Below are 10,621 nucleotides of genomic sequence, written 5' to 3'. Positions count from 1 at the left end.
TCCGGCAGCTTGTTCCAGGTAGGTTCTCCTCCCCCTGCGCTTTAATTTGAGTCTTTCTGAGAGCAATTCCACGGTGGGAAGTGGCCCTTTGGGCAAATTCTTTGAGCGTTGATGCGCTCTCGGTCAGCGCGGATATCCTCATCGGGTCCACGCTGACCGATTTATTTTACACACACCACCACCCGGGTCAGCGCGGAAAACTCGTGTGCTTCCGCGCAGACCCAGGAAGAAAAACACTGGGGCGCCATTATCAGCGCGAATGTTTTAAGAACAGCCGCGTTGACGCCGTGAAATTTGATTTTAAAAAAATTGAACGTGCAAACTTCAACGGCTAGGGTCTTAATATTTTTCTATGGTCTTGCAGGACATAATGGCCTTTGTTTGGAAAGAGAGAGCTCACGATAACGAGGATATAGCCGCTTATGCCATTGCAGAATGCCGAAATGCAATGCGGGCATGCGGGTTCTTAAAATTCTTCCTCACTCTGCGCCTGAGGGCGCAACCTGATCTTCTCGAGCTCTTAATCAGAGCTTGGAACCCAGTCGACGGAAAATTCACCATCCGTGGTCGGGACATTGAGTTTGACTCCACGGATATCTATTTTTTGACTGGATTGTCACGCCGGGGCCAGATGCCTATCTTGGAGGGGCAACGGCCCAACGGTGAGACCCTTGACCAGCTCATGGCTCGAGTGTGCCCACGGGCTGTTAAAACACGGAGTGGGAAGGTTGGTATCCCGACGGTGGACGACCAGTTTGGGCGAGTTTGTTCTAACAGCCGGCCTTCCAGATGACTCTAGACCTGGTTGTTGGCCTTGTAAATGTCGCCCTCCCTTCTATGGCATTTCTGTTCGTCATTTGAGCCACCTTCCTTGGAGATAAGCTCATCCTCCCACCATTCATGGAGACTCCTTCTCCTATTTAAGCCTCTACCATGGCCATGAGCAGCTAGTTTAGTAGTTTTTGGAGTTTTTGGATAGTTTGGATAGTGTGGAATTCATAGTGCTTGGATTGCTGCTACTAGTAGGTAGTTGGTGTGACAAGTGTGGATTTGCTAGAGGAAGCTTAAGGAAGGTTGTGAGTATTGCTTGTGTGAGAGAGAGTTTTGTCTTGGGAGAATCTACCTCCAAGGGTGAATGCTTAAGAGACTTGCTGGCTGGACCCTCTAGAGAAGGACTCAGCGTCAGAACTTTGGTTGTACCTTTCTCTGTTATTGATTAATAATAGATGACTATTGTTATGGTTCCATTCTCATTTGTCTTTGTAATGGTTAATGTGAATTACATCCTTTCTCACTGATGTATAATTGCTTTTATTAGATTTCACACTTGTGTTTGTCTTTCTCTTCGTGTGTGCAGGTATCTATTCACGGAGATCGTGGAGGATCGTGACCGACCACAGCGAAGGAGCGAGAGCGGCGGGAATCCAAGTAGGTGCTCATTGCCTCTCTTTTATTTTCAATTAGGAACTTGCAGAGTAGCATTGATTGATTGTTGCTAGACCCATTCTGGGCTAGTAGGGATCGCCTCTATCCGTAGAGGGGATTTACCTCTCCAACAAAAGATATCACTACAATTTATTTTTTTCATTAGGGCTGAAAGGAGGCCTCAAGGAAGGCTCAAATTAAGGTTTAGAACACCACTAAATGTATTAGAACAAAGCCTCAGATATATTCCACATAAACCGTGAAATCATGCCATCAATATGTTGTCGAAAAAGCTTCATACCAAGTGCTATAGGAGTATGCCAAGAAAGGGTCTAATAGATCTCATAAAAGGCCTTGAGAAAAACCTCAAAATAGAGCCAAGATGACCTCAAATGACTTGTATTGAATATGTCCCAAAATAGGACTTAAAATCAAGCATTAGTTGTAGTCTGTTACCAGCATCATGCCATCTGAAATAAGCCTCAAAAAGGGGATCCATTCCTTAGTAAACCTCTTCAAAATGACATCAAAACAAATGTGAAATGATGAATAGGCTCAAGAGAAAAATTCTGAAATAGTCCACAGAGGATCAAAAAACTCCAGGAAGACACGAAGAAGATACTCCTATGCTATGGCTGAAATTAGGCCTTAGGTCATGCACCATTGTCACAAAAGCATAACCTCAGAGAGGGCCAAAATTCGTCCCGTGAGGTAGTCAAAAACCACAGACCAAAACGGACTTATACACCAATTCAATGCTACCACGGAAAACCCAAGGAAAAACTAGTGATCAAAAGATAAATTTTAAGCCAAATATGTCTCCAAAATGTAGCCTACACCTTTAGTTATTCGTGACTATTCAAAGCCTTAGGAATCACAGATGATAGATTCAAAAAATGTGCATAAAATTGTTTCTTTGCAGGGCATATGAGCCTTGTATTTATACTAGTTGAAGAGACTTCTAGAGGGGGAGGCTAGCCTACTAAAAATGGGGGAGCTAACCTTACAAAATTAAAAATTAAATTTCAAAATTTGAAATTTTGTATCCAAATCTTAAGTTGAATTAACCTCAATTTTTTTTATGATTAACCAACCTTCTATGCAATTTGATTTGGACTAGAATAGAACGCCTTTGAAGGGATAGTAGGCGTATGATAATTTAATTGAATTTTATTGAGAATAAATGCCACTAATAAACCAATCAACAAGATGTCCTCAGAATATTTTGTTGGGGAACTTTAACCATATTTTGGGGCTCCAACTTTGACTAGAAATATCTCCTCATTCGTGAGGAGTTATGTGGCATGCCACCTAGCATTTGAATTGGTGTGATGATGAGAATCAAATGAAGTTTATATTGAACCCAAAAACATTGATTTTCCCTGTCATTCTCTTTGTCAATGCCAGAATTCTTCTGGATGTTTCTTGGGTTGACATCATTGACAACTAAATTCCAACAAACACAATACATGTAACCAAACTACTTCTTTGCTTACATGAGTAGCTACCATGTTTTCAAATTTTGTAGTTGAAAGTGCCACTATAGAGCATCTATTACTCATCCAACTGATTGATCCTCCAAATAGGTTGAACACATACCCACTTATAGATCTTGTATCATCCAAATCTCTAGCCCAGTTCACATAAAAGAATTCATGAATGTCCAACACTCTATCCAATCCTAGTCTTCCTTGGTAACACAATTCATATCCATTAGTGCCATGCAAATACTTGCAAAATATCTTCAATTTTTTCTAATGTTCCCTCTCCAATTTTGACATATACCTACTCAATACTCCCATTTCATGTGCAATGTCAAGTCTGATATAGACCATTGCATACATCAAACTTACAACTACAATATCATATAGAACATGAGACATATCATCTTCCTCTTCATGTATCTTGAGACAATGATCTATAGATAAATTTACACCTACAGGAATAGGGACCTTCATTTATTAACTTGCCTGCATGTTAAACCTCTACAATTTTAAATGGGCATACTTCTCTAACTTAACTAGAGATTTTTATTTTCCCAATCTCTTTTAATTTCCATGCCCAAAACGAAATTCACAGCACTGAGATCCTTTATGTCAAATTTTAAGGACAATTGAGTTTTCACGTCTTGGATGATTTACCTACCATTTCTAATTAATAACATATCTTCTACATACAATACCAAATAAATTACATGATCCCAAACTAATTTAAAATATACACGGTGATCCACTTTACTCCTTGTGAAGTCATGTCCCTATATATGTATCAAAGTATTGATACCACATCCTTAGTGATTGCTTCAACCCATATAAGGACTTTTCAGCTTGCATACCAACTCTTTCTTACCCTTCACTACAAATCCTTTTGGCTATTTCATGTATATCTCTTCTTCCAGATCCTAATGTAGGAATGTTGTCTTCACATCCATTTGTTCTACATCAAAATCAAAAGAAACAACAATAGATAAAGGAAATATAATAGAATCTAACTTTGTAATTAGAGAAAAAAATATCACCAAAGTCAATTCCATACACCTGGGAGTAACCTTTTGCTACTAATCCAGCTTTGTATTTCTCGACTTTACCTTTTGCATTCAACTTCTTCTTAAACAACTATTTGATGCCAATGGGTTTTCTTCAAGCTGGGAACTCCACTAGATCCCAAGCCTCATTATTTTCCATGGTAATTCTAAATGGAAATGAGGTAGAGTATACTTTTTTGCCTCCCTTCTTTCCCAAACTAATCTCCTCAAAACCAGAGTATGTGGTTCTTCTTCTAATTGTTGTTCTTTTGTAGCATTTGAATCATCATCCTTTAGTTAAAACTCTATCTTATTTGGTTATTCTCCATTTGTAGGGCATGTTTGATAACATCTTTCACTTTCCTAAATATTGCATCTTGTATGCACACAACGTTACTTGTTTCTAGGTTCCAAAGCTTGTAACTATTTAAACTATATTTATAACTAATAAAGGTGCACCTTTCAGATTTTCTATCAAACTTAGTTACGTTTTCCTTTGGAACATATACATATGCATCACATCCAAATACCCTTTTTGGAAACCTTGAGCACTACTGGGAAGGGAGGGGATAGATTGAATCTGTAGTGTGACTTATTCACAATTTTTCCTTTTATTTACTTACCAAAATCACACACTTCTTAACCAACTGCTAATAACAAATCATAATGTGTGCATCATATGAAAATAAACCAAAAACCATAAGAAACAACATAAAAAATAAACATGCATGACACATCAATCACACATGACAACACAAGATATCTGCTAGAAACCCTTCTAGTAGAAAAACCACCCTTGTTATTTGTTGGGAGCGGGATCCCCCAAGGGCAGTTTTGGGGCTAAAAGCCCATGTTTAAGTAGATTTTTTGTAATATTATTGTAAAGACTCCGCATTTTGTGGTCATGGAGAGCAAAGGTATTATGTGTCACAAAGGGTAGTTTTCCCTTAGTTTTGTAAAGTAAAGTCGGTTGTAAGAGATCTACCCATGGTTTGCGGACCATGGGATTGTATAAAAAGAGCTAAGCTCTAAGTAGTTAAGAGAACAACAGAAGGAAGAGAGTTATAACTTTAGAGCAAGAATTCTAAGTCTTGGGTTTTAGCGTAGGTAGAGGCTCTGCAGCTGAGTGCGGAGAGGCCTGGGATAGAAGTTTGCAACTGAGTGCGTGGACCCCTGCAACTGTGTGCGCAGGGTGAACAGAGTCTATAATACTTGGAAGATATTAATAAAAGGAGTCATTTTGCAATTTCTATGTATTTGTTCTATTAATGGGTTTGGATATGTTGTGTATGAATTTCCTTTATCATGGTTATATGATGTGCGAATGAATGCAATTACATTGAATAATTGAATGCAATCAAGAATATCTACTTACGCAGTGATAACTTTAAGTATTTGACAAGATAAGAAAATCACTTAGGAAAATTGAGGAAGTTGCATGGCACACTGCTATACCAATGTGAAAGTACCTGAGCTATAGGTTAGAGCTACGCGAAGGTCAATCGTGTACTTTTGCAAAGGTATTGAAATCCGGAACAGAGGGTTTGTCTCACAAGACCTAGAGCGAGATCACCTACGCGAAGGCAGGGATAGAAGAGATCAAATGACATCACAACCATCTCAAGGGTGTAGAAACTTGGTTCCAGCATCCCCCCATACTACTTCGGGTGAGACTCTAGTCCACACTCCATGGGTTAATGCCGAAAGGCCCAGTAGTGTAGGGATTTGTTTGGCTAAATAACACTGAACTTGGGTCAGGCCCCCTCAAGCCAACAAATGGTTCCGATGTCAGGACCGAAATCTGCATAAGAGATGTGTTATGTCGTATCACTGGAATCCAACTAAGAATGAGATTGGAGACTGGTTAGATAGAAATATCCATGAATTCGTGGCACAGGAGAACAAAAACCCACGAATGACAAAGGAACAGTGGTTGGACCAGTACCTATATATAGAGATCCACGAGATCTTTTTATGCTCTTTCCCTATTGAGCTATACGAGTGGATCGTGAAGCTAGTAGATAGCCCAGGAAGGTGGAAACTTGACGGTCCTATTGTGTGGACCCAAGATCTAGTGTGAAGGTTGGAAGCATGAGAGGTAAGATCACTCGCGTTGTCGATCATTGGCTCAATCGCGTCATAAGAGGATTTGTGACTGAATTCACGGTCAACACCTCAGTCAGCTATAGCGAGGCGGAGCAACGCTTTTTAAAAGGACCGCGAGGTAAGTATGTAAAATATTTGAATCCTTGGATTAAAATGTTGTTGTGCGAAAAACGGGTTATGCAGTTACCTTGATGTTGAGGACTACGCAAAGTGGAAAAACTTATAGGAACGAAGGAAATAAGGGTCTAGAGTATAGCCCCTTGATTTCACCTCCGCGAAGAGACAAAGAAGGGATACCGAAGGTTTCTCCGAGAAGTGTTATCCAGTTAATAATACAAGGATTCCCATGAATACCACCTCCACCCACACCATCTCTGAGTTCACCACCATCGCCTTCGACTTCACTCGTACCACCTCCACCTCCACTGCAGTTCAGTATGGAAAACATAGTGAAGTTGCCTTTGTTCAAAGGCTTGGGAAATGATGACTCAAACCAATTCTGGTTCGTTGTGAGGGATGTATGGGAAGCTCAAGGTGTTACAGATGATCATGTCAAGAAGGCGACATTGGTTAGTGCTCTGCAAGATCGCGTGCTAACCTGGTATATTAAGTACTCTAACGATAACCCAAATGCTGGAGTAGTAGATATCTAGGCAACACTAAATAGGAAATTTAGCAGGCCTAAATCTAAGGCACAGTCGATTGTGGGATTCAAAGAGATCACGATGTAACTAGGTGAGATTCCTTGGGAACTAAGTCAAAGGTTGAAATATACAATCCACAAAGCCAACATGAATTTGACAAATGGACAGCATCATGAGTGGTTTGTGGCTTTGCTACTACCACACTTAAGGAGTGCGCTATCGTAGTAGAATATAACAACTCAGGCAGAGGCCTTGGAGATTACCGTGAGACTACTTGAGACTCCCATGCAATATCCTCATCTAGGAGTTTAGTAGATCCATGAGCAGCTGAAGAATCTGTGCCTTGAGATGCAAAGTCTAAAGCTGAATAGGATAGTTCGGCCAGAGGTACGCGAGGAGGTATGGTGCTTGAAATGCAAGAGTCAGGTTCATGAAAAAGACCATTGCCCGGTCTTTGCAAATTACATTGCAGGAGGAGGATCGATGCTGTTATCACTGAAAATTCTGTTGCCAAAATTTTTTAGCCTAGCTTAAGGACCAGGTGTTTTCGCAGCGCATGAATCCTTTTTATCAGTTTCGCAGCGCTATCTGTTTAGCTGATTTCGTAGCGTGCTACGAAATTGGGGATTTGTTCAAGTTTTCAGTGGAGACCCAAAATCCTAGAATGCCTATTGAACAGAGTTCTGAAAGAGGGAGTTAGAAACACTGAAAAGGCGCTTGGAAGAAGTGGCGGTGTTTATGTTCCTCCTTTCAAGCTGGCGCAAATGATGAAAGGATTTATAAGATAAAAGCAGCTTGGAATATCAGCGTATGTCTTGGGATGCTCTTTGTAAAAATATCATGGGCTTGTAAAAAGTGAACGCATCAAACATTAAAAGCATTATTTCAGCTTAGATGCCTTTCTACTAGCTGGCAGAAGCATTACAGCACGGTTGTCTGAGTTTGACATTATAGCAAAACAAGTGGAAGCAGGGGAAGGCTGGTTCTCTAAGTTGCATTGTATGTGGCAGAGTTCAAAGGGCTATGGATCTTCTCAAAGTGGTACACGCAGCAAGGAACTTATCTTCGACATTTTCAATAATTTGTAAGATGGGCGTGGAAAATTATCATGTTGTAGAGTTAGTTGGTGAAAGTTCTTTTGGAAAGGTGTTCAAAGGCAGGCGCAAGTACATAGGGCAGACAGTTGCTATGAAGTTTATCTTAAAGCATGGAAAGAGTGAAAAAGACATTGACAATCTGAGGCAGGAAATTGAGATATTACGACAGCTGAAGCCTCAAAATATTCTTATTGGTGCTGGAGGTGTTGTCAAGCTTTGCGACTTTTGGATTTGAAAGAGCTATGTCTTGCAATACAATGGCGCTTCATTCAATCAAAGGGACCCCGCTTTATATGGCTCCTGAACTAGTACGCGAACAACCATACAATCATACAGCAGATGTCTTGAATTTGTCTGTTGCTGCGCGCCCAGGAGATAATAGATAGGATCCCGAGAACTCATTTCATCAAGTGTTTTGCAAAGTTGGGTTGTATTTTTTCATGCACATAGAGTAGGATGGGGGAGAGTTCAAGTAGCAGACAATAGAGGTGGTTGCTGCAAGGCATGACGGCCCTAGTCACTGGTGGTACAAAAGAAATTGGACGTGCTGTTGTGGAGGAATTAACTAGTTTAGGAGCTGCTGTTTATACATGTTCGCGTACAGAGAAGGATTTTAATGAATGTTTGACTCAGTGGAAGGAATCTGGGCTGCAGGTTGATGGTACAGTCTGTGATTTATCATCTCGTTCAACACGAGAGGAGCTGATTGAAAATGTTCTTCGTTTTGCAATGGGAAACTCAATATGTGGATTAATAATGTCGGTACAAATATGAGGAAGCCCACTATGGGTTATACAGCTGAGGATTTCTCATTTCTTATGTCTACCAACTTTGAAACAGCTTATCATCTATCTCAGTTGTCACATCCTCTACTAAAAGCATCAGAAAAGGGAAGCATTGTTTTCATTTCATCTGTTGCTGGTGTTGTAGCTATTTTCTCTGGTACCATATATGCAGCCAGCAAAGGAGCAATGAACCAACTCACAAAGAATCTTGCATGTGAGTAGGCAAGTGACAACATACGTGTTAACTGTGTGGCACCATGGTATACCAAGACATCACTCGTGGAGAAGCTCTTGGAAGACAAAGAGTTTGTAGAAAAGATACTTGATCGTACTCCTTTAAAGCGTCTTGCTGAGCCTCATGAAGTTTCATCCCTCGTAGCTTTTCTTTGCCTACCTGCAGCTTCATATATTACTGGTCAGGTTATTTCTATTGATGAAGGAATGACAGTAAACGGTTTCTATATATGAGATCAGAAAGTAAGGCTTAGTGTTGTGTTTCTCTAAAATACCAAGGGTCTTTTGAACAAGGTTTCACAGAATAGATTGACTTGGCCTGCACTTTTGGAGCACCCATTTGTACAAGAGAGCCAAGCAGAGATAGAAGCTGGAGAAGCACGTGCTGCAACTGCTGCTGCAAGAGGATGTGATGCAGCTTGGAGGGGTGAAGTCAATATTGTGACTTCTGCAAATGACTTTGTGATACTGATCATTTCAACAGTATTATCCTTAAAAAGAACATTTCTGGATCAAGAAACTTTTGTGGAAGCATTATTATTACTTAAAGTTTGGGCTAGACAGAGAAATTCTATCAATGGACCTGATTGTTTGAACGAATTCATTATAGCTATAACTTTAGCATACTTAAAAACAGAAGGAGGTGGAAAGCGCATCACAGGCCAAATGACAGGGTTTCAGGCCTTTCGTGTTGTCATAGACTTCATTGGAATTTCCAGTACTTTAGAGAAGGCTTCTACAATTCTTTGATGTTGTAATATGCGTTTCAATTGGATATCTTAACCTGGCATTTCGAATGACCGAGAGTGGACTGTTGAGCTTATGGATGAGGCAGCACGGTACCCTGAGATACATCGACAAATGCAAGGACAAAGGATAAGACAGGGATAAAAATATATAAAAAGGGCATCGATTTTGTGTGCTTCAGTTCTCAATAATTATGTTAGGCCTAAGCTTGAGGTGATCTTTGATGAGGAAAAGAAGGTAACCCACTCTAACCTTATGAAGGATACAGAGAATGTGATTCTGAATCCCAGCATAGCAAAGGTGAAACTGAAGAATGGCAACAACAGCTATTCAATTTTGTGAGGAGTTTAGAGGAAGACTGTGTTTTTTAAATCACACAGCAGTTTCGTAGCGCGCTACGAAATTGTTGTAGGTGATGTTTTCAATGCAGAATAAACAGTTTGACCGGGAATGTTAGAAGAGAGACACCTGTACATCAATACAGCCTACAGCTCATATGGAGACATGGTGTTTGGTAGCAGCGTTCCATACTTTGAGTTATTAAAGAGTTGGGAACATGCTGCTACATTTTCAGAGGATGGTAGGAGACAGGGACCTTAAAAATAGGTGTTTTGATCCTGATGATAAATGATCCATCAACGCTAACAGGTATCCAAAGTCAGCGTTCCTTGCATTTGTAGCTCAATCATCTTGAGCCTAACCAACAAAAGACAGCTGTCAAAGATCAAGAAAGGAATCAGGCATACGAGGAGATGAAGTTAGAGTTTTAGTGTGATTAGGACTCTTTGTAATTACAGCTCAATACTTTATGTATTTAATGAGTTTGTTTAAAAATAGATAAGGGTAGTTAATGATAGGTCATCGAGCTCCCCTCATGCTGGAGGAGGAGACTCAAAGTAGTGTAGTTTGTTTTCCTATATATAGTGAAAACTCTGATGTAATGAGGGTTGGAGATTTATGAAAAAACAGAGTTTTTATATTGGCTGATGTAAAAGACTTGTGACAGTAATATAATAAGATTACTTTTTCTTCTCAAGATTCATATTGTGTTCAAATGCT

General features: G+C 40.0%; 1 pseudogene; it reads left to right on the top strand.

Annotated features, from left to right (window-relative positions):
* The first annotated feature begins 8,164 nt into the window (after window positions 1-8,164).
* On the top strand, window positions 8,165-9,060 carry LOC149160196 (tropinone reductase homolog At5g06060 pseudogene; annotated as a pseudogene).
* Window positions 9,061-10,621: the final 1,561 nt, after the last annotated feature.

Source organism: Pinus tabuliformis, chromosome 5_2 (assembly GCF_031772625.1).
Source record: "Pinus tabuliformis cultivar Carrire ecotype Pingquan chromosome 5_2, CPIR1, whole genome shotgun sequence".
Lineage (NCBI taxonomy): Eukaryota > Viridiplantae > Streptophyta > Pinopsida > Pinales > Pinaceae > Pinus > Pinus tabuliformis.
The sequence above is the reverse complement of the archived record's forward strand: the minus strand, read 5'-3'. Positions and strand labels throughout refer to the sequence as shown.